The sequence below is a fragment of the Protopterus annectens genome, chromosome 16.part0 (assembly GCF_019279795.1).
Source record: "Protopterus annectens isolate FY-2018-M chromosome 16.part0, PAN1.0, whole genome shotgun sequence".
NCBI classification, from domain to species: domain Eukaryota; kingdom Metazoa; phylum Chordata; order Ceratodontiformes; family Protopteridae; genus Protopterus; species Protopterus annectens.
In genome coordinates this window covers 856,142,583-856,167,916 of record NC_056750.1, presented here as the reverse complement: position 1 = coordinate 856,167,916, position 25,334 = coordinate 856,142,583, and the positions used below count along the sequence as shown (strand labels likewise).

General features: G+C 43.8%; 1 protein-coding gene across 1 annotated transcript in view; it reads left to right on the top strand.

The window, feature by feature from the left end:
• CHD8 (chromodomain helicase DNA binding protein 8) overlaps positions 1–25,334 on the top strand; it is a gene marked incomplete in the record, with an annotated part of 4,119,653 nt that overhangs the window by 2,359,930 nt on the left and 1,734,389 nt on the right.

The window sequence follows — 25,334 nt, the reverse complement described above, 5'->3', positions numbered from 1 at the left end:
CTCTTGCTATGGTTTGCAAACTCGATCTGAGGTAATGGAGAGGGGCATTATGGGTAGAGTCTTAGCGAGCGAGTTTTTTAGCTGGGGCGAGTTGTAAAACACCAGAGTCTGTTCCAAGGATCGGAACAGATTCCCATTCGTCAAGAATGAACAAAGATTGACAACACAGATGGAACGTTATGGTGAGTACATAACTTCTTTTTTTGGCCACCAGAGAAAATACTGCACTGAAAACATTCTGGTCCAGCAAGGCATTATGGACAAGTAATTGTAATAATACAAATTCATTAATTTTTTTCTATGTACCAGTCCCAGGTGCTGTTCCAAAAAACACAGGTGGCCTCTCCTTTGACAATGTTGGCTATTGCTAGGAAGTGTATTACAATGAATTGGAGAAGTAAAGAAATTCTCTCTCTCAATGAATTTATCTATAGAGCAAAAAATGTGTGTAGTAAAGGATTAGAAACCACATATAATAGAATGCCAAATATTACACAGAAACGCAAATCTTGGCAAAAACTTGTTAGAAAAGTATGAATGGTTTTATTTAATGTTTAATGTAGATTTTTATTATGGACCTTGTTAAATAGTTCTATTTCTGTGTGTTTTGTATTGTAAATCTGTTGTCATAAGATTTCATTGATTTAAATAAAAAAAATTTTGGGAAAAAAAAATCTGCTCTAGGAACTGCCTTCTTTTAACCTGGAACACGTATGCATTCTTTTTTTCCGTGGACTATCTTTTCATATGTGCATCCCCCCCCCCCTTTCCTCTGCTTCCCCAAGTAGTTCTAAAAGTAAGAGAAGAAGGGCCAAGGGTAATACTGAAAGCCACAGACTGGCCCAGGCAGCATTGGTATCCTCTGCTACTCAACTTAACCAATGAGAAACCAAGGTAGTTACAGCAGTGAGTGGACATCCTTATTCAGGACAAGGGAAAGATTGTGCATCTCATCTTGCAGACACACTCAGCTTGAATAATTCCACAGTGACACCTATACAAATACTGTCAGTAAAATTAGGAATAACAGTGACACCTGTGCAAAGTGTCAGTAAAGCTAGGAATGACAGTGACACCTTTACAAATACTGTCAGTAAAGCTAGGAATGACAGTGACATCTATACAAATACTGTCAGTAAAACTAGGAATAACCGTGACACCTATACAAATACTGTCAGTAAAATTAGGAATAACAGTGACATCTATACAAATACTGTCAGTAAAGCTAGGAATAACCGTGACACCTATACAAATACTGTCAGTAAAGCTAGGAATAACCGTGACACCTATACAAATACTGTCAGTAAAGCTAGGAATGACAGTGACACCTGTGCAAAGTGTCAGTAAAGCTAGGAATGACAGTGATACCTTTACAAATACTGTCAGTAAAGCTAGGAATAACAGTGACATCTATACAAATACTGTCAGTAAAACTAGGAATAACCGTGACACCTATACAAATACTGTCATTAAAGCTAGGAATAACCGTGACACCTATACAAATACTGTCAGTAAAACTAGGAATAACCGTGACACCTATACAAATACTGTCAGTAAAACTAGGAATAACCGTGACACCTATACAAATACTGTCAGTAAAGCTAGGAATAACCGTGACACCTATTCAAATACTGTCAGTAAAACTAGGAATAACCGTGACACCTATACAAATACTGTCAGTAAAACTAGGAATAACCGTGACACCTATACAAATACTGTCAGTAAAGCTAGGAATAACCGTGACACCTATACAAATACTGTCAGTAAAGCTAGGAATGACAGTGATACCTGTGCAAAGTGTCAGTAAAGCTAGGAATGACAGTGACACCTTTACAAATACTGTCAGTAAAGCTAGGAATAACAGTGACATCTATACAAATACTGTCAGTAAAGCTAGGAATAACAGTGACGTCTATACAAATACTGTCAGTAAAACTAGGAATAACCGTGACACCTATACAAATACTGTCAGTAAAACTAGGAATAACCGTGACACCTATACAAATACTGTCAGTAAAACTAGGAATAACCGTGACACCTATACAAATACTGTCAGTAAAGCTAGGAATAACCGTGACACCTATACAAATACTGTCAGTAAAGCTAGGAATGACAGTGATACCTGTGCAAAGTGTCAGTAAAGCTAGGAATGACAGTAACACCTTTACAAATACTGTCAGTAAAGCTAGGAATAACAGTGACATCTATACAAATACTGTCAGTAAAGCTAGGAAGAACAGTGACATCTATATAAATACTGTCATTAAAGCTAGGAAGAACAGTGACACCTATACAAATACTGTCATTAAAGCTAGGAATGACAGTGACACCTGTACAAATAGTGTCAGTAAAGCTAGGAATAACAGTGACACCTATACAAATGCTGTTAGTAAAGCTAAAAATAATGACAAACTAGTCTCTTGCTTATTCCTTGACTTGTCTAAAGCCTTCAACTGAGTTTGTCACAGAAAACGTCTACTTTAGATGTCCTCAGTAGGCCTCTCTCAGCCCATACTTGTGTTGTTCAACAACTGCCTATCCAATAGGTATCAGTAAAATGGCGCTCCACCCTCTCTCCATACCTCTTAGTATAGGTGTACAACGCTCTGTCCATGGTCCCCTCCTCTTTAACATTCTGACCAATACCCTCCACACAACAGGCCTTCCTTATACAGAACACAGATGACTCCACTCTCATTTACACATCTTGCGACATGGCACACCTACAAAAATAACTCAAGAAGCTTTAACAGCAACTGAAACATTGCTTTGTCACTCACAACTCATGCTCAATCTTTAAAAATAAAAATGTACAACTTTTTTCTCCAAATCACACTCCCATGAAAAAAATCAGTTTAAAGCCCCCTCTCATGATAATGCAGGCATTGAAGTCACTTCTCATAGGAAATTATTAGGGATGATAGTGGATGATTATCTTAAATTTGATCTGCCTGTATAAAAGTTCATAACAAAAACTCCTGAAAAACTAGGGTTGCTTTCTGGATCCATAAACTTTCTCTCAGACAAAACTAAAGCTTCACTTCATCATCAGCTGCCTTTTTCCCATTTTCTAGGTGGGGTCAGGGTATCATGTTAACTGTTGCCATCTGTCTCGATTCCGTGACACACTCCTGCCTTCTTCAACACTCATGGCTGACTGTAACACATCTTGTTTCACACACTCCACCTCTTTACTGGGTGCCCTCGTTTCCTGTTACCTTCTTCCTGTCAGGCTCAAGTCTTTACCAGATTGTCTTCTGCTTTTCTACACATGCTAAAGACATGCTTCTGGAGCATTTCTCCCTGGGCCTCCTCTGAAAATAGGATCTGTGGAACCTAGTCGGACTTTCACGGTCAACAAATGTTAAATAAATAAATAAAATAAAAACATGCACCTGAACCGCTGTAATCTGTTCGGTTTGATCTTTTCTGCAGTTGGCACTACTTTGGCTTCTCTTTTTTCCTTGTTTCTTCATCTGTCCCACACTGTGCATCCTCCCATCTGTCTCGGGTACTTCATTTCCATCACCTTTAGCTTCCTCATCTACTCTGCCTTTACTGCCCAGGTTTCTGTGCCATACAGTAACACTGGTCGCACCACTGTTTTGTACAGCTTACTTTTCAGCTTCTTTGGTATTCTTTTGTCATAAACTACACCTGACCACTCTATGCCAGTCGGCTGCAGCCCCTCTGATTATAACTTTGACCTCTTCATTCAGACTTCCCTTCTCATCCACCCCTCCCAGATACTTGAAGCTATTAACCTGTTATACTATCTTCCCTTTTGTCTCAGTTCTTAGCTTCTGATTTCCGCAATTTGCTGACATTACCACTGTCTTAGCTATACTTAGTTTCTTCCCATGTGCCTTCAGTTTTGTACTCCGTTCCCCTATCCGTTATTGAAGTTCTGCATACAGCAACTTTGTTGAACTGTCCCCTCATATCTCTTTACTGATGTAATCCATCACCAGTTTGAACAGCAGTGGGCTCAGAGCTGAACCCACATCTCACTGGGAACACCTCTGTGAGACCAAACACTAATCATCCTTGAGTCACATTGGGTCCTTGTACATAACCTGCACTAATTCTAACAGTATTTCTGGAACTTCGAACCACCGTAGTACTGCCCAAATCAGCTTTCTTGCGACCTTGTCACATGCTTTCTCCAAGTCTGAGTGTCCTTTTGAACTCTTTCCTCATCTCCAGCTTCTTCTCAACTACAGTCAGAAGCTGCTGGAAGTATGCATTCCTTTGATGTTGTGTGGACTGGTGAGCAGGTCGTTGCTGTCATCCCTTACGAGGGGTGTCCGTTTGCTTTATCTTTCTGTCTTTGCCTTGCATGCTGTCATCCCTTATGAAGGTGTCTGACTGTTTGCTTTATCTTTCTGTCTTTGCCTTGCATGCTGTCATCCCTTACGAAGGTGTCGGACTGTTAGCATGCAAAGAAAGATAAAAACATCGATTCAGATGACAGCATGCAAGGCAAGGAGAGAAAGATAAAGCAGTAATCCCTTATGAAGGTGTCTGACTGTTTGCTTTATCTTTCTGTCTTTGCCTTGCATGCTGTCATCCCTTACGAAGGTGTCTGACTGTTTGCTTTATCTTTCTGTCTTTGCCTTGCATGATGTCATCCCTTACGAAGGTGACTGTTTGCTTTATCTTTCTGTCTTTGCCTTGCATGATGTCATCCCTTACGAAGGTGTCTGACTGTTTGCTTTATCTTTCTCTCTTTGCCTTGCATGCTGTCATCCCTTACGAAGGTGTCTGACTGTTTGCTTTATCTTTCTGTCTTTGCCTTGCATGCTGTCATCCCTTATGAAGGTGTCTGACTGTATCCTTTATCTTTCTCTCTTTGCCTTGCATGCTGTCATCCCTTACGAAGGTGTCTGACTGTTTGCTTTATCTTTCTGTCTTTGCCTTGCATGATGTCATCCCTTACGAAGGTGTCTGACTGTTTGCTTTATCTTTCTGTCTTTGCCTTGCAGCCTGATGTACATTTTGTGCTACGTCCTGAATGACTCTGCAGAGGCTGGTGGAGTGCCTCCAATGCTCTGTTCTTTGCTATTTTAACTCCTTTCTTAGCTTCTTTGTTAGCCAACCAATATTTTTTCCTAACTTGGTCTTTCTATCTCCCACTTTTTCCTGCACACCTTCTTTCTTTTGATGACTTCCTGGATTTCTATATTCCACCACCAGCTTTCATTCAGCAGAGCTATCCTAGGTAACCCAGAATGGGCAACTGGACACTGGCCAGCCAGTAACTTATTGACCCAGGACCGCTGGATGTTATAGCAAGCACACATTGACCAGTAGTGGCACATACAGCCTTCCCACCATTAACATGGGCCCCTGACGTAGTTTAGGTTCTCATCCCACTTATCACTGGCACCCCATGCCCATTTGGTTGCATTAGTCAACATAACCTAATCACCTATAGCCATATTTTACATTGTCAAGTGGTTAGTCCTGCCATGGTGCGCAGTCTATGATCCATGCTCTCCTGTCTAGAGGATGCTGCTTACCAATCCAGATGCCCAAAGCAGTTGGTCTATACAACTCTTCTCCCTGTAGGACACCATGTAGAGTCTGTGCTGTTGCCCACAGTTCCTTGTGTTGGTGAGTTTGAGATGGAAATGCTTAGCATGTTTTTCATAGGTGGGAGGATCCCCACAAAGGCACAAGAAGAACATGCAAATTCCAAACAGGCATTGGCCAGAGGTCATGCTTGAACCTTGCACCTTTTGTATGGGAGGTGAAGAATGTAACCATTATGGCAACTGGTCTGTAAAGCTGCAGTTATCTGCTCCCCACACTTCTTCAGGGCGATCCCATACTTACTGACCTTCAGGCACCCTAAAAATCAAACCTTGAACAGTGCAATAACAAAGCTGCTAAATTTCCAGCAAATACCCATTTCAGAAGCCGCCACTGTATAGGACTAAAAAGCCTAAACTGGTGCCTGTCCAGCACTAAATAACATTCTACATAACTTATGTTCCTAGTCAATTGGTATCCAGTTACCAAAATGTCCTATCCTCCATAAACCTATCAAATCTGCTGGACATTGTGCTCTTACTGTGTTGCTAAGGCCTAAAACTCCTTAGCTGTGGTCATCAGGTCAGTAACCTGCCTCTCATCATTCAAAACCATCCTGAACAACTTTCTAGCTAAAAGCTGGCTGTGTTCTTGTTCAGAAGCAGATGAGCTATACCCCTAAATGTAAATATCTATTCATACCTTGCGTCTCTTCACTCCTTTTCTTTCCTTCCGTCAGTATCTCTCGAATGTGCCATAAGCCTGCTGTTCCCTCACTTCTTCTTGTAATTCATGTTTGTATTATACTATCTTATCTTTAATTTCTTTGTACACTGGCATCATTTCTCTAACTATTAAGTCAGTATTTTAATAACTTAAACTAATTTCAGCCGACGTCTTCATATTGTGTCTAATTTGGTATAATTATTTAAAGTGCAGTTTGTATTATTCTTAAAGACTAAAATGTATTGTTTTAAAAGTTTTGTAATACCTTGGAGCTTTTCACCCCAGGCCTCCACTGAGAATGGGCTGGACTTACCTGGTAATTGAAGGTCAGTAAATAAAAGGATACAAGGCTGAAACAGTATGGAGTCGCTGACGGACAGCTCAGAGGTGACCTGCATCTGACACACAAGGCATCCTTTACTGCAGTACCAATTGGCTTACTGCACGTCAGCAGGTCAAATAGCATCAGAAATACTTGTCTAGAGATCTAAATATCTTCTGCAATATCAATAGTTTGGAGGGACAGCTCTACTTTGCAGAGAACGCTGCTTCCCCTGGAACAGACTCCACATAAAACAAAGCTCATCTGTGTCTATGTTCAAGTGCAACTTGGATCAGTGGAGGGAAACAAAATTTACTCCAGGACTGTCCCTTGTACTACTAATGGACAGAGGCAGCTCCTGAAGGCTTTATCCCAAACATAGTTCCCCTAAGATTATCTATGGTATGATCCCAGTTATTGTAACTAGGTGTAATATGTAATTATCGACCATGGGATGGGTGAGGCCAATCTCACATTAAACGGGATAGGTTAGTTCAAGGCTGAAAAGGGAAACTGGCTAGGCTTAAAATGGCTGCAGGCATAGCTAACCTAGTACTTGCATGTGAACCTATAGTTATCGTGCAGTATTTTATATGCCTTATTAATTATTCCTTTTTTAACGGTACGTTCTGTACTCAATAGAAGCCACTACCAAAGATGACCTTTCATTCTAAGTGATTTGTCATGGTTTTGTGACCTGTTACACCACTGTAAGTGGGGAATAAAGTGCTGACTTACATTCTCATTATAGCAGCATTTTTTTTTTTTTTTTTTTTTTCCAGACATTAACAAACTTTTTTAAACTTTCCCCATGTCAATTCCACTGAGGTGTAACATTGATCTCTAGCCTTATGTGACATCAACTGAGGGGGAATTGTGAGAGTTGTCTATAAACTTCCAATGTGTACAAGTTATTAATGCACAAAGAGGCATCTTTTAAAGCCTATGGACTGCTACCTTACATGACATCAGGCAGAGAAATGCTACCTTTATTTGGGCCATGGTTTTAATAAAAACTTTATGAAGCTTTTTGTTAATAAGATTGGCCCAAGTAAATACATATGCATCTGTGCAAACTAGATCCTGGCATTTAACTCACCAGATGCCATAATGTAGTCGTGTATCGTGTCAAAACACTTTTCTAGTCCTGTTTCACATTTTTTGCTAGTATTCTGTTCTCAATCCCTTGTAGGGAAGATAGGCTCTAACCAGCAGTCCAAACTACTGCTTAGCCTGGGATGAGTGTGTTACCATTTCCTCTCTAGGTGTTTTTCTCCCAAAGCCTCGATTCCCTTGCTGGTTTTCTCATGTAAATCACAGCTCCTCTTGCCTATTTTCTGTACCCCTGCTTGCAGTCATTCCTATTGTTGATTACCGAGTTAGCTGAGTACTTTGCTGCACTATGAATTTAATATTCTGTATGCCAGTTATTTTTCTTAAGGACCTGTATCCAAACTCCTCCTCTTGCTCTCTCCTTACTTTTCACCCACCTTCCTCCCATTTCATTGTCACACCTTTCCACTTTGATTTATAACCTTCTGCTTGTGTTGTGAATGTGAGCCTTAACTGTGTAGCTGTAAACTGTCCATTCATATCAGGTAACCTTACCCCACCTTGTTCCGTGGGCTGGGCCAACTTATTCCACTTAATTATTACTCTCTTCACCCTCCCAAATTCCTTCAACTCTTTGTCATCCACAGTTATTCTGGTTGATTACTTTTTCTATACTGTTCAGGTATATTTTTAAATGGACTAAAAGCATTTTCAGTGCTGCAGCCTCCCAGTTTTTATATTTTTAGTCTCTTCCCTCATATCCTTAGCTACCAAAACAGAGTCCTTTGTAATCCATGTTCCTAAGTATTTCATCTTGGGTTTCCTTAAATATGTTAATTGCTGGAACAATTAATGCATAGGTATATAGATCTGATTTTATCCATGTCACTCTTCCTTACTCTTGGGTGTAGGATCCGAACCGGCAACTTTACAGACGGCTTTTAGGCTGGAGCTCCTCCCACTTCCATGATCCCTTGCTGCCCTAACCCTGTGCATCAGACGCGTCTCTCTTGGTCAAGTCTCCATTGGGGTTAAGTACTTACATTTGCATTCTTTCTGCTAATTTCTCTCCTGGTAGTAGTTTTATCATTGTGTGGTCTTGTGGTTAGTGATGGTCCCTCCCCTCCCTTTTTCTGTGTTTGGCTTGGCTGCTGTTGATTGTTGTTTTTGTTGGCTTTTGGCACCCTTTTTCTTTTTAACTATTCTCTATTTAGAGTTAGCCTTCTTTAGTGCTTCCTACTGCTATTGTTCTTTCTGTTTTTTTACCGTAGCTTTTTCCCAGTTAACGATTTTAGTGCATCCCTTAGGCTTTGGTAGCTGTTTGTTGTTTTCAGCATGTCAGACAAACCCGTTAGTTTTAAAAGGTGCTCCTCGTGTGGTTGGAATATGGCCATGTCCAATTTGCTTGAGGAGCACTTCTATTTGGGCGATGATCACTTGTGCCACATTCAACCCCAGGGCCCTGCTCGAGTGCTGAAACAAGCTTTCGTTAAAGGGAAAGTTGCAGGCCGTATCTTCGTTTCAGAGTGGGCAAGCAACATTTTCAATTCTCTGTGCTGCCCTTTGGCTTATCTACTGCTCCCAGAGTCTTCACAAAGTGCCTGGCCCCAGTCATTGCTTTTTGCAGGCAGAAGAAAATTCAGATTTACCCATACTTGGGCAACTGTCTGATTCAAGCAAGTTCTCCGGAACGGCTATTAAAGAATCTGGAATTCGTAAAGACTCTTCTCTCTTCCCTGGGTTACACTCTCAATGAGGAAAAATAAAAAAATGGTACCATCCAAGGCGATAACATTCCTGGGAGCGAGTCTGAACACAGCCGCCCAGATGATATATCTCACCCAGGAGAAGCAGACAACTCTTTCAGTTTACTTCAAGGACTTGGCAAGCCTGTCCCAGCTCCCCGCAAGGAAATACCTGCAAGCTCTGGGATTCATGGCATCTTGTATTCTCATGATTCCATATGCAAGACTGCATATGAGGAAATTGCAATGGTACCTCAAGAACATTTGGTGTTAGCACACACATGACCTGGATATGATGATTCTTCTGCTTCCATTTCTGCATGCAGAGTTTCTGTGGTGGGCAACAGCCTGTCTGCAAAACAAAGGCATGCCTTTTCGAACACCTCCTGCCACTCAAGTTCTGGCTACAGACGCATCGGACTACGCCTGGGGAGCACACCTGGATGGCAGATGCATACAGGGACGTTGGAATGCCCAGCAGATGCACTTGCACATAAATCTAAGGGAGTTGATTGCAGTTCAGCAGGCTTTACTAGCTTTCAAGCATCTTCTCTCTCCAGGGACCCTGCTTGTCAGAACAGACAACACCAGAGTCATGTGGTACATCAGCAAGCAGGGAGGGACTCACTCTTACCCCCTGTGCAGGCAAACATGAATCTTTGGTCCATAGCATCCCTGGGCCTACATCTCCTAGCTCAATTTCTTCCAGGAAGGCTCAGTGTTTTGGCAGACCAGTTGAGCAGACAAACCCTGGATCCTCAGTGGCAGTTGAACAGAGCAGTCTTTTACATCATCATTCAACGTTGGGGCACACCACAGGTGGATCTTTTCTCCTCCCCAGACAACCATCTTCTACTTCTCTTTTGCACCAGACAGCATCACAGCAAAGCATCGAAAGTGGATGCTCTGCCCTTCCCTTGGATAATGCTATCAGTGTACTCCTTCCCTTCTCTTCCCAGAGTATTAGTGAAGGTCAGGGACGAACAGCATTGGTATCCGCTGCTTCACAGTCTCTCCTTTTTTCCTCCTTGGCATCTTCATCTGAAGCCAGATCTTTTGGTTCAGGAAGGGGATACATTCTACATCCTCATCTTCCGTCTCTCCATTTGGCAGCATGGCTCATTGTATGACTCCTTCCCTTTCTTCCTTCCTTTCCCAACAGGTGGTTGACGTGCTGAGGGAGGCCTAGCACTAGAAAGTCCTACGCTGGCAAATGGGTAAGGTTCTCTCAGTGGATGCAGGCTAGAGGGGAATCTGCTTCTCAGCCTACCCTTTCTCTGATCCTGGAATACCTGGCTGATTTGCTTCAGGGTGGCCTTTCTTTTTCCTCTATCAAGGTCCATGCTTCAGCCATTTCTGCTCATTGTTCTCTTGAACAACCCATTTTCTCTCATCCCTTGATGAAAATGTTTTTCAGAGGTGCTTGCAACTTAAAACCTCCCAGAAGAGCACCTACTTCAGCCTGGGATCTTCATTTTGTTCTAGAGAAACCAACTCTTCCTCCTTTTGAGCCAGCTGCCTCTGCAGATTTAAAGTTTATCTCTTAGAAGACCGCCTTCCACTTGGCTATATCTTAAGCAAGGAGGGTTTCGGAGCTGCAAGCCTTGATGGCCGTGGAGCCTTTTCTTATTTTCCATGCAGATAATCTCTCAGAGAACTAATCCCTCGTTTATGCCTCAGGTGGTTTCTAGCCTGACTCTTAATCAGTCCATACACCTTCCTACCTTCTTTCCTAATCCTCGAAATAGAGGTGAAAGGTATCCTACATTCTCTTGATGTGCACAGACAGCTCAGGTTTTACCTGGACAGGACTAAAGACCTTCAGAAAACTGCACAGTTGTTGGTCAGCTTTGCCCCTGGAGCCCAGGGCAAGGCTATTTCTAAGCAAACCATTTCTAAATGGATTGCACATTGCATTACTTTGTTATTCCGTTCATGGCAACACTACTCCTCAAGGGGTTAGGACCCACTCAACTTGAGCAGCTTCCACTTTTGCAGCCTTTCTAAGGGGTGCCCCTACTAAAGACATTTTGGAGGCTGCCACATGGTCTTCTGTTCACACTTTCAGAAAACATTATAATTTGCCTCTGTTTTCCAAAGGCAGGGCAGGGTTTGCCACTGCTGTGTTGCAGGGCATTTTCTCCAACCCTTGATGCTGTTGGTTCCTCCCCCTTTTTCTCTGTACTTTGGTAATCAACCCATTAGTTAGGATTGCAACAGTGAAACACGATGAACATAGTACAGTTGTGTACACTTACCATAAATGTAGATGTTTGAGTGTATTCACTGTTGCAGTCCTGGATGTTATTGGTGTTTCACTGTTGCAGTCATTACATTTGGGTTTTCTTCTTGCAGGTAGCACTCAATTGGCCTGATTATCAAAGTCTTGGGGTCCTGCGTCAGTTGCTGTCTCATCTTCCATGACGTCAGGTAGTCAGGGGTATAAAGCATTCAGCTGACGCCATTACATCAGTCTTTCTTGCAGTGCGATGCCCGAAGCAGAAGCAGTTCGCAAGTGCAAGACTCCTGAAATTTTCATTTTCGAGTTATAGATCCGAAGTCTTCAACAAAGCTAAGTACCCCGTTGGGGATCCTTTTTCTTGCTCTAAACCGATGTCAGTAAAAGTTAACAATTGTATTACTTGTGGAAAGCAAATACCTCATAAAGATTTTCATTCGTACTGCATTCCTTGCTTAGACCCAGACCACGACGTCCTTCACTGTCGGTTTTGTGCCTTATTCAATCCTTGAACTATTCATAGTCAGTCCATTTTCGCATCTAACTATTTTGGTACTCTGTTCAATTATCCAGAAATGGCTTCGGTAAGCCCACCCGCCTACCGTCATTCTGAAAAAATGCAAAGATAAAGACAAAGACAGACTGCATAGGTCCAAAGCTGCCGACGACACTTCTTTTAAGCTAGTCGCCAGTTTGTCGGTACTCAGTGATACGCTTTCGCAGCGCCTGATACCTGCTAATTCAGATTCCCAGGCCTCTACTGAAACCCATTCAGAGTCCAGTATGCCGCGAGATGCTTCTTTGACTGAGGAACCAGCGGATGTGTCTCCTTTGGATGGGTCCAGAGCCACTGTGCAGGCACCGGCTTCTGAGGGAGTATTCAGGCCTACTGAGTTGCATATTAAACCAACGCCGTCTTCTTCTTCAAGGCCGAAAACTCAATCCACGCCTCAAAAACTGATGCCCAGACCACATGGTCAGGGCCCCTATGCCTAAAAAACACATGATAAGAATGGCTGAAGACCTTATTACTCTAATCAAGGGAAGCCACCCTTCTTCCTCCGAGACCTAGAACTGATTTTTCCCTCTGATTCTTCTGATTAGGATGCTGAAATTTCTGTTTCTTCTGATGACTAGGATTTGCCCTTATCTACCTATGAGGATTCTGATGCAGAGGACTCCATTCCCTCCGCTTTCCCCTCCAGAAGATTTCTCTTTTGGAGAAACTTTGCATACTCTTAGGGAGCATTTCCACTGGAAAAGCCAGGATTACTCTGACTCCAAAAAGAGGCTTAGGGAATTCTTACTCCTACCTCAACACAGGCCTTTAGCTATCCCTTCTGTACTGGACATTGTAGATGATGCTGCCTTAGAATCTAGCCTGGCTCCCAGGAAACCTGACAGGTATTACAGAGTACCTGACTCTCACAAGTTCCTCTTTAAGAATCCTACTGCAGATCCAGAGACCATTTCACAGGGACCCAAAGGCATTAAGGCTACTACTGCCAAAATCCCTACCCTCTCTGATAGAGATTCCAGGGCCCTGGACAGAAGGGGTAAGAAGGTATACACTTCTGCTACTTTGGCCATTAGGGCCTTAAACTGACAGTTTCATATGTTAAAGTATGACAGTTTCATATGTTAAAGTATCAGCAGCATATTATTGGATTGCTTAAACAGAAAATGATGTTTATTCCTGACTATGCTAAAAATAAAGAATTACAGGATTTAATGCATCCTGCTGAAAAAGTTGGAAAACATACTTTGCAGTGTGGTTTTGATTCATTAGCGGCATCTTGCAGGGCTGCTTTTACCAGGTCTGTACTTAGAAGGCATGCTTGGCTTAAGGAGCAAACTTTGCCAGATCATGTTAAAGCTAAATTACTGGATGCTCCTTTAAACCAAGACCGCCTGTTTGGCAACAAAGCAAAAGTAGTACTTAAAAAGATATAGGAAAAAGCTTAAATCTACGCAAATTGTTAAAAGATTTTCTGCAAGTACAGCCTCCCAGATTTAGTAGGCACTGGCCTTGTAAGAATTGGACCTTTCCTGTCTCTTCCAGGCCATCTCAGTCCAAACCCAGGACCAGCAGACCACCCAGGCTTCAGTCTCAAGGTACTCACAGGCCTAAGCAGTGGGGTGCTCATACTTCCAAAGCTGGAAGTAGTAAGACACCCCCCTATGGTAAACTGTCTCGATGACTTAACCTCAAACCTTCCAAGCCCTGCTCAACTGACTATTCCTTTAGGGGGAAAGATCGCCCTGCATGCAAAAAAATTGGTAACTCATTACCCAGGACAAATGGGTTTTAAATATAGTTACCCAAGGATACAGATTCCACTTCCACTCCTTACCAACACCAAACAGTTGGCCAGACCTACCCCGAAATCAGTGGGCAGAGGCTAAAAAGCAGGTTCTCTCTTTCCTAAGTATCAGGGCTATTCAACCTGTCCCAAAAGAGGAATGGGAGCAAGGTTTTTACTCAAGACTTTTCCTGGTACTAAGAAAGGACTATTCCTGGCATCCTATTCTGGACCTGTCTGTCCTAAACACTTTTTTGGTAATCCCAAAATTCAAAATGCTAACTCTTCATCAGCTGCTTCCCATGCTAGGCAAAAATGCCTGGTTAGCAACATTGGATTTAAAGGAAGCTTACCTGCACATCCCAATAAGGGAATCTTGCAGAAAATACCTACGCCTCAGAGCAGGCTACATGCACTATCAGTTCTCTGCACTGTCCTTTGGCTTATCTACTGCGCCCAGGGTATTCGCAAAGAGCCTAGCTCCAGTCATTGCATTCTGCAGGCAAAGAAATATTCAGATATACCTGGACGATTGTCTAATTCAGGCAGAAAGCCAGGGCAATACTATTAATTCATCTGGCATTTGTAAAGTAACTCCTAACTTCACTGGGGTACACCATAAATGAAAATAAATCACACCTTGTACCCTGCCAACAAATTGCATTCCTGGGAGCAAGCTTGAATACAACTTCCCAGATGGCCTACCTCACACCAGAGAAACAAGTTTATTTGAAAGCCTACTTCAAACTACTGGCCACAAAGACCCAGCTATCTGCAAGGAAAATACTGCAAGCCCTGGAGTTTGTGACCTCTTGCATTATGCCAGTTCCATATGCAAGACTGCATATGAGAAAACTACAGTGGTATCTAAAAAGCCTATGGTGTCAGCATTCTCAGGACCTGGAATCAATAATTCCTATCATTCTTTGTATAAAGACAGAGTTCCTTTGGTGGGCAGAGGCCTGCCACCACAAGGGGCTCCCATTCACTCTATCTCTTGCTGCCCAAACCCTAAAAGATGCATCCGACTATGTATGGGGGGCTCACTTGGCAGGGCAGTGCATTCAGGGCAAATGGAGCCAGAGTCAAATGCACCTGCATATCAATCAAAAAGAAATATTAGCTGTACAGAATTCTCCGACAGCCTTCAAGGTCCACATTCTTCCAGGACAATTATTGGTAAAGATGGACAACACCACTGTTATGTGGTACATAAACAAGCAGGGGGGAACCCTCTCATACCCTCTCTGCAGACTAGCCATGGCTCTGTGGAACACAGCCTTGAGCTACCAAGTGCACCTACAAGCTCAATTCCTGCCAGGCAAGCTAAATACACTGGCAGATGACCTAAGCAGAAATCTCATGGACCCACGCAAGTGGAAACTGGAACCAAAGATATTCAACATTTTGAGAAACAAATGGGGAGTCCAGAGATGGACCTGTTTGCCTCCCCTCAGAACTACGAATTGGACAAATTCTGCACAAAGACTCCCCACAGACAAGCTTGGAAAGTGGATGCCCTGTCCTTCACCTGGAAAAAAACTATCAGTTTATGCTTTTCCCCTTCTGCCTCTCCTCTCCAAAGTTCTAGAAATGATCAAACAGGACAAACCAAGGACAATACTCATTGCACCAGACTGACCACGCCAACACTGGTACCCCGTCTTGTGCAGTGTGTCACTGCTGGAACCATGGCACCTGTCTCAGACCCCTGCCCTGCTGTCCCAGCAGGAGGGCCGGATTCTGCACCTCCAGCTTCAAACCCTGAACCTTGCAGCCTGGCTAATTACCTGAGCTCTTCGATGTCCTTCATGGATGCATCTGCAGTCATAACAACTGGGTTGTCCTGTCGTCAGGCAGCCCTTCAGTCGGCCGGATTCCAAAGTCCGGGTCCGGCTTCGGCTGATGTCGCACTTCACCCGACGTCATCTCTGTTGGTCTTCGGGTATAAAAGCATCAGCCGACGCCATTTTCTTCTGTCTTTCTTGCCGCGTGGCGCCCGAAGCAGAAGCTGTTCGCAAGTGCCGGTCGGTCGGATCCAGAGATTACTTCTACCGAATACTACTTCGAAGACTTCTAAAGCTAAGTACCCCGTTGGGGACTCTTTCTTGCCTCAGCCGATGTCAGAAAAAGTTAATAATTGTTTAACCTGTGGGAAACAAATACCTCATAAAGATTTCCACTCTTACTGCCTGCCTTGCTTAGGCCCAGCCCACACGTAGCAGCCTGTTCGTCCTGTGCTTCTTTCAACCGACGTAAGCGCTTAGGCGTCGGTCGGAGTTTGCAGAACAGTTTTTCGGTTCTGATTTTGCGTACATTATGCCGTCGGATCCTCCGACCACGCATTCTGCCAAAACGCAAAGAAAAGACCGACACTGCGGTCCGTGGTTTCGGCCGAAACCATGGCTAAGCAAACCGCGAGTGTCTCGGTTTCGGCGAAACCGAAAACTGATCAAAATACAGCTGAATCTATCTCTACAACTGAGGTCCCTGCTAACACTCTTGAATCGGCCTCAGAAATTTTACCCACTACGGTGCTTACCACTGACTTATCAGACACCATTCCCTTGGATGTCTCTACCCCAGCACGTGGTGCTGCTAGGCCTCCAGCAGCCATGTCCATTAAGGCCTTCGCCAGGGCTAAAGCAGCCAAGACTACTAAAACAGTGCCTGTTAAACCCCCCTCAACCAGGCCCTCTTACAGTTCTCAAATGCTTACTTTGGCAGAAGATTTAATTTCATTAATTAGAGGATCTCAATCTCACCCAGACAGGGCCTCTCAGCCCCAGAGAAGAGACCTAGGGCAGAGCCCCATGAGCCAGTGTCCTCTGATGATTCTGCTGATGAATCAGACATAACTGACCAGCCAGAGGCTCCTTTCTCCAATTTTGAAGATTCTGATGCTGAAGAATCCATTCCAGCTGCTTCCCCACCAGAAGAATTCTCCTTTGGGGAAACCTTGCATGCCATGCGAGAACAGTTCCAATGGCAGCAACAGGATTTTTCAGACTCCAGGAAAAGACTTAGGACCTTTTGCACCTTCCACAGCACAGACCCTTAGCTATACCTCCTGTTCTCTCTGTGGTGGATGATGCTTTCAATGATGTCTGCTCCGCTCCAGATTCTTTACCCCCAGCCCCTGCCAAACCAGACAGATTTTACAGGGTGCCAGATACTCATCACCACCTTTACAAGGCCCCTCTTGCAGAACCCGAAACTATTTCCCAGGGTCCCAAGGCAGTAGCCGCGACCATAGCTAAAAACCCTGTTCCTTCTGAAAGGGAAGCAAGGTCATTAGACAGATGGGGTAAAGGTTTACACTTCAGCCACTCTCTCAGCTAGAGCTTTAAACTGTCAGTTTCACATGATACAATACCAAGAGTTTATGCTTGATCAGTTAACTAAAAAGCTAACCACTGATGAATCTCTTGATAAGAAATATGTATTAGAAATGGTAAATAACATACAGCAAGTTAGTAACCACTCTTTAAAATGTGGCTATGATGCACTGGAGGCTTCATTTAGATCAGCCATGACTGGCACTGTAATTAGAAGGCATGCATGGCTAAAGGAGCAAGCTTTACGGATCATGTTAAATCTAAATTGCTAGATGCTCCTATGGATAAAACAAGTTTGTTTGGTACACCTGCCCAGCAGGTTATGAAGAAAATGGAAGAAAAGGCAAAATCAGTCCAGACAGTTAAAGATTTCTTGCAGGTTCAACCCCAAGGTTTAGCAGGAACTGGCCTGCCAAAATTGGTCCTTTCCTGACTCCACAAGACCTCAAAGGGGCAGGAATAGACGTTCCAGAGGCAGAAACCAATCCAGAGGAGGTGCCTACAGAGGACGACAGTGGCAAGGTAACAACAGAGGCACAGACTCAACACCTGCCACTACATCAACATAGCCACAGTGACTTAATCCTAAACCCGCCTACCAGGGAACAAATAGCAGCTCCTCTAGGCGGAAAGCTAACCTTATTTTCAAAAACTGGCACCACATAACAAAGGACAAGTGGATTTTACGAACCATAGATCAAGGTTACCGGTTCCACTTCCACACTTTACCAGACAAAGAGGAATGCCAAATCTACCTCCAAATCAAAAGACAGAGGCTCTACAACAGATAATGGAGTTAGCAAACATGAGAGCTGTGGAGAAAGTGCCAACAGCAGAGCAAGGAAAGGGTTCTACTCCAGACTATTCCTAGTTCCAAGAAAGGAAAAAGTTGGAGACCAATTCTAGACCTGTCCACCCTGAATACTTACATCATTGTCCCAAAATTCAAAATGCTGACCCTACAGCAACTTCTTCCCATGCTGGGCAAGGAGTGTTGGCTGGTAACTCTAGATCTCAAGGAGGCATACCTGCACGTCCCCATTCGACCAATCTGCAGAAGATACCTCAGATTTCTTGCAGGATCAGAGCACTATCAATTCTCAGCATTGCCCTTTGGCTTATCTACTGCCCAGAGTATTCACAAAATGCCTGGCATCAGTAATCGCCCATTGCAGACTACAGGAATTCAAATTTATCCATACCTGGACGACTGCCTGCTACAAGGAGACAACAAAAGCAAGCTGACAACAGATTTACAAAGGGTCATTTACTTGCTTCAAGCACTGGGATACACAGTCAATTTACAAAAGTCAAGACTGATACCATCCCAGACAAGGACTTTCCTGGGAGCGGAATTGGACACAGTAAGACAAATGGCATTCCTAACTACAGAAAAACAAAAGAACTCCTCTTTACTTCTTGGCACTAACAAAACTGAACAAGTTAACAGCAAGAAAGGTACTGCAGGCCTTGGGTTTCATGGCATCATGCATAATCTTGGTTCCATTTGCCAGACTACATATGAGAAAACTACAGTGGTACCTAAAGAATTTATGGTCCCAACACAGACACAGCCTAGAAATGGAAATCCCACTAATACCATGCTTAAAACAGGAGTTCCTATGGTGGGCTCAGGCATGCCAGTCAAACCCAGGCCTGCCCTTTCGCAAGGGTCAAGCAAGCCAGACCATCACAACAGATGCTTCAGACCTAGGATGGGGGGCGCATATGCTGGACAAATGCGTACAAGGATTGTGGACACAGGACCAACTTCACCTGCACATCAACCTAAAAGAAATGCTGGCAGTAAAACTGGCAATCCAAAAGTTCAGACCATTTCTTAAGGAGGACCACTTGATGATAAGGACAGACAACACCACAGTCATGTGGTACATCAACAAACAGGGAGGCACTCATTCTTACCCCTATGCAGAATGACTTTGGAGCTGTGGACCCTGGCACTCAGCTACAACATCCAGTTACAGGCAATATTTGTGCCAGGAAAAGAAAACTCTCTAGCAGATATGTTAAGCAGGACCACATCGGATGCCCACGAATGGCAGCTGCACCGGATATCTTCAAGACCATCTCAAAGAAATGGGGAATGCCTCAGATAGATCTATTCGCATCACCTCTCAATCACCAGCTCAAAAATTCTGCACAAGGACATTCCACCCACTAGCATGGAAAGTGGACTCGCTCTCCTTCAGCTGGAAAGGCCTAACAGCATATGCATTCCCACCTCTTCCCTTGATACACAAAGTACTACTAAAAATCAAGGAGGAACGTCCAAGGATAATCCTGATAGCTCCAAACTGGCCAAGACAGCATTGGTACCCACTGCTGAGGAGCATGTCTCGAACAATATGTGGCCAATACCCTGATGCCTTTGATGCTAACTCAGAACAACTTCAGCACCATGCATCCAAACCTAAAACGCTGCAACTGACTGCATGGAACATCACATAGCAGCTGCTAATACAGAACTTTCACAAAGAGTTAAAGACATTATTCTTGAAGCACGCAGGCCTTCAACTAGAAGGAATTATGCTGGGAAATGGAAAAGGTTTGTCATTTGGAGTTCTGAAAGAGGAAAAGATGTATCAAACATAGATATGCCTAACATTCTGGAGTATCTGGCGAACTACTTCATTCAGGCCTGTCCTACTCCTCCATCAAGATTCATGCATCAGCTATTTCAGCAGAATACAGCTTTGATCCACCTGTTTTTCACACCCTTTGCTCAGGCAGTTCCTCAGAGGAATCAAGAATGTAAAACCTCCAAGGAAACCACCATTGCCAGCTTGGGACTTGAACTTTGTGCTAGAAAAATTGACACTATCACCTTTTGAACCAGCAGCAACAGCAGACCTACAACACCTGTCATGGAAAACTGCTTTCCTACTGGCAATTACTTCAGCAAGGAGGGTTTCAGAACTACAGGCCTTAATGGCAGTGCAACCCTTTCTAATCTTCCACCAAGATAGAGTGTCCATGAGGACTAATCCTACATTTATGCCTAAGGTGGTATCCAGAGTGTCTTTAAACCAGGCAATCCACCTACCTACCTTCTTTCCCAACCCACAAAACAGAGGGAAAGAATACTGCATACCTTGGATGTACATAGACAGCTACGCTACTACTTGGACAGAACAAAAATAGCAGAAAGACTGACCAACTTTTAAGTAGCCTATGCAACAGGAAGGGAAGGAAAAGCTATTTCCAAACAGACAATCTCCAAATGGATAGGAAATTGCATACAATTCTGTTACTCCTTCCATGGAAAACCAATTCCACAGAACATAAGACCTCATTCTACAAGGGCAACAGCCACTACCACAGCCTTCTTACGAGGAGTGGCTACCAAAGACATTATTGAGGCGGCTACTTGGACCTCCGTGCATACATTTGCCAAGCATTATAATTTACCTCTATATTCCAGATCCCGAGCAGGGTTTGCCACTGCTGTTCTGCAAGGGATCCTAAACACACCATAATCTACTTTTATCCTCCTCCCTAGTTGGCTATGGTATTCTACCCAGTTGTTATGACTGCAGATGCATCCATGAAGGACATAGTACAGTTTTGTACCTACCATAAATGTAGATGTCCGAATTGGATAGCATCTGCAGTCAGGATTACCTCCCTCCTTCCCTCTGTGGTACTCCTAGGGTGTTTACCCTTCTAATAGCTAGCTAGTGGGGGGATTTCTTTCATGGTGTATTTGTTTGTATTTATGTACATACATGCTTATTTTTGTGTTTACCTCTATCTTTTGGAAACATTGGCATCTATCCAAAATTTTTAGCCTTCTATAGGGCTTCTGGCATCTGGGGCAAGAAACACTGAAGAAAATGGCGTCGGCTGATGCTTTTATACCCGAAGACCAACAGAGAGGACGTCGGGTGAAGTGCGACATCAGCCGAAGCCGGACCCGGACTTTGGAATCCGGCCGACTGAAGGGCTGCCTGACGACAGGACAACCCAGTTGTTATGACTGCAGATGCTATCCAATTCGGACATCTACATTTATGGTAGGTACAAAACTGTACTTTATCATCCCTCAGTAAGCAAGTGATGGATGTCATTCTGGAGGCAAGGAGGCCTAGTACTAGAAAATCCTATGCTGAAAAATGGAAAAGATTCTGTTTCTGGAGCCTAACTCAGGGGATGGGAACAACAGCGCCCAATTTACCGCATATTCTTCAGTACTTAACTGAGATGCTTCACAAGGGCCTTTCCTTCTCTTCCATTAAAATTCATGCCTCGGCCATTTCAGCACATAATACAGAGTCACCCCTCTTCTCTCATCCACTGCTGAAGCAATTCTTCAGAGGTGTCAAAAACTTAAGACTACCCAGGAGAGCCCCTACTCCAGCCTGGGACCTTAACTTTGTATTGGAAAAGCTCACTCTACCTCCCTTTGAGCCAGCTGCAACTGCAACTGCAGAGTTGAAATTCCTTTCTTGGAAAACAGCCATCCTTCTAGCTATCACTTCAGCAAGAAGCATGTCTGAATTACAGACAGTCATGGCAGTGGAGCCTTTCATCATCCTTCATGTGGACAGGGTGTCCCTCAGGACCAATTCTTCCTTTATGCCCAAGGTGGTATCCAGTGTGGCCATTAATCAGTCCATTCATTTGCCAACCTTCTTTTCTAATCCACAGAACAAAGGGGAATGAATACTGCACTCCTTGGATGTACACAGACAACTTAGATTTTACTTGGACAGGACTAAGCCTCTCAGGAAATCTGAACAGCTGCTGGTTGCATTTGCTGCAGGGGCAGAGGGGAAGGCCATTTCAAAGCAAACCATTTCTAAGTGGATAGGCCATTGCATTAATTTCTGCTATAAGCACCATAGAAAACGTAGCCCACAGGGGATAAGACCCCATTCCACCAGGGCTGCATCTACTTCTACAGCCTTTCTCAGAGGTGTTCCTACCAGGGGCATCCTAGAAGCTGCTACCTTGAGTTCTGTACATACCTTCACCACGCATTACCACTTGCCTATTTTTTCTAAATCCAGAGCTGGTTTTGCCACTGCAGTCTTGCAGGGCCTAATAGCTGGTCTTAATGCTCTGTAACTGCCTCCTTCCTTCGTTAGCTTTGGGAATCTACCCAAATGTAATGACTGCAACAGTGAAATATAAAGAACATAGTGCAGTTGTGTACACTTAACATAAATGTAGATGTTCGAATGTATTCAGTGTTGCAGTCCTGGTTACCCTCCCTCTCTCCAGCCCCCTGATGTCTGTTGGCTATAATTTTCTTCTTGCTTACTGATGTTCATTGTGTTACACTGCTGCAGTTATCACACTCTGGTTATCTGCCGTCAGGTGGTCCCGCAGTCGGCCCGAGTTCCGAAGTCTTGGTCCGGTGTCAGTTGTCGCTTCTTCCCTGACATCAGTGCGACAGGGGTATAAAAGAGGCAGCTGACGCCATTTTCTTCAGTCTTTCTTGCCGCGCGGTGCCCGAAGCAGTTCGCAAGTGCTTGTCGGCCGACTCCTGAGATTTTCAAATCGAATTTCAGACCGAAGTCTTCAATAAAGCTGAGTACCCCGTTGGGGAATCTTTTCTTGCCTCAATCCTAGGTCAGAAAAAGTTAATTGCATTTCTTGTGGGAAGCAAATACCTCATAAGGATTTTCATTCTTATTGTATCCCTTGCCTAGGCCCAGACCACGACGTCACATGTTGTCGGTTTTGTGCTAGGTTTAACAAATGAACTATTAAACGTCGGTTTGATTTCGCCCGACATTATTTTGGTAGAAAATTTAATTATATCATGCCATTGGAGCAGCCGACGACCGGGATGCATAAAAAGCGCAAAGATAAGGATAGGCAGCCGAGACCCAAACCAGACACCGAGGCCTCTGCTAGGCCAGTCGCTGGTTCTCCGGTTTTCAGTGAGGCGCTTACGCAATCCCTGACGACCGCTGATTTAGAACTCCTGCCTGCATCCGACTCCCAAGCGGAGATTGCAGGGCCTCCAGAGCCTTTATCTTTAGGCCCTTCCGACTGCATGGCTGATGGGGATTCCGGTGCAGTTGAAAGCCCATCAGTTACTGAAGGTGTCTTCAGACCGACTACACTTACTATTAAATCCTTTGCAAAACTGAAAACTCCATTAAAAGTAAGGAAGCCTGTACAGCAGTCTCCAGTGCAAGGCCCCATGCCTAAGAAACAGATGCTTAAGATGGCTGAAGACTTAATTACCCTAATCAGGGGTTCCCATCTCCCACCTGACAAAAGGCCTGGACAGGAGGAGGTCTACGCTTCCTCTGACCAGGTTTCCATTACCTCAGATTCTTCTGAGGAACAGGAGTACTCTTTTCCCCCTTATGAAGACTCTGATGCTGAAGAGTCTATTCCTTCAGCATCTCCCCCAGAAGACTACTCTTTTGAGGAAACTTTACATACCATGAGGGAACATTTCCACTGGGAAGGCCAGGATTCTAAGAACAGACTCAGAGAGTTCCTCTTACTACCCCAGCACAGACCCCTTGCTATTCCACCTGTGTTAGACATTGTGGATGATGTTTATTCAGAATCTAGCCTTAACCCAGATTCATTACCTCCTGCACCAGCCAAACCAGACAGATACTACAGAGTCCCTGACTCACATAAATTCCTATATAAAAGCTCTGTTGCTGACCCAGAAACCATTTCCCAGGGTCCCAAAGGGGTTAAGGCCTCTATTGCTAAAAATCCTGTACCATCTGAAAGGGATTCTAGAGCAATAGACAGATGGGGAAAGAAAGTATATACCTCAGCTACTCTAGCTATGAGGCCTTAAATTGCCAGTTTCACACGCTGAAATATCAACAATATTTGATGTCTCAATTAAAACAAAAAATGAGCACTCGTACAGAGCAGCCTGATTACAAGGAAATGCAAGATTTGTTGCATGCAGCAGAACAAGTGGGAAAACATACTTTGCAATGTGGATTTGATTAATTGGAAGCTTCTTTCAGAGCAGCTGTAACAGGGTCTGTCATTCGTAGGCATGCTTGGTTAAAAGAACAAATTTTACCCTGATCATGTTAAAGCAAAGTTATTGGATGCACCCTTACAGCAGGATGTTTTATTTGGTGTGAAAGCAGAAGAGGTTTTAAAGAAAATGGAGGATAATGCAAAATCTATGCAGACGGTCAAGGATTTTTTTACAGGTCCAACCTCCTCGTTTCAGCAGAAATTGGCCAACCAAAAACTGGTCCTTTCCAACTTCTGACAGACCTCAGAGGGGCAAATACAGATGCCCAAGGGGCAGAGGTCAGCCACAAGGCTCTTACAAGCCACGACAATGGGGTGCCACAACCCAGAAAGGAGGAGAAGCAGGTCTCAAACTATCAGAAGACAATCACAATGACTTACCCCTCAGACTGCCAAGCAAATCACTCTTGGCAGCTCCCTTGGGAGGAAAACTTGCACTTTTTGCAGACAATTGGCACATCATCACAAAAGACAAATGGGTCCTAAATATTGTAACTCAAGGATACAGGTTCCACTTTCACACTTTACCGAGGATAAAAGGAATGCCAAACCTGCCATCAAATCAACGGGCAGAGGCTCAAAGACAAATTACAGCACTCATGGACATGAGAGCCATTCAACAGGTTCCTACACAGGAGCAAGGACAAGGATTTTACTCAAGACTCTTTCTGGTTCCCCGAAAGGACAAAGCCTGGAGACCCATTCTGGACCTTTCAGTTCTAAACACATACCTGGAAGTACCCAAATTCAAGATGCTCTCACTACAGCAACTTCTTCCCATGCTGGGCAAGAAGGCTTGGCTAGTAACGTTGGACCTCAAGGAGGCATACCTGCATGTCCCTATCAGACAAAATTGCAGAAGATACCTCCGATTTATAGCAGGTACAACTCATTACCAATTCTCTGCACTGCCCTTTGGCTTATCTTCTGCGCTCAGGGTCTTCACAAAATGCCTGGCACCAGTAATTGCATACTGCAGACAAAGAGGAATCCAAATATATCCGTACCTGGACGACAGCCTTATTCAAGCAGACAGCAAGGACATTCTTTTAAAACATCTGGCATTTGTAAAAACTT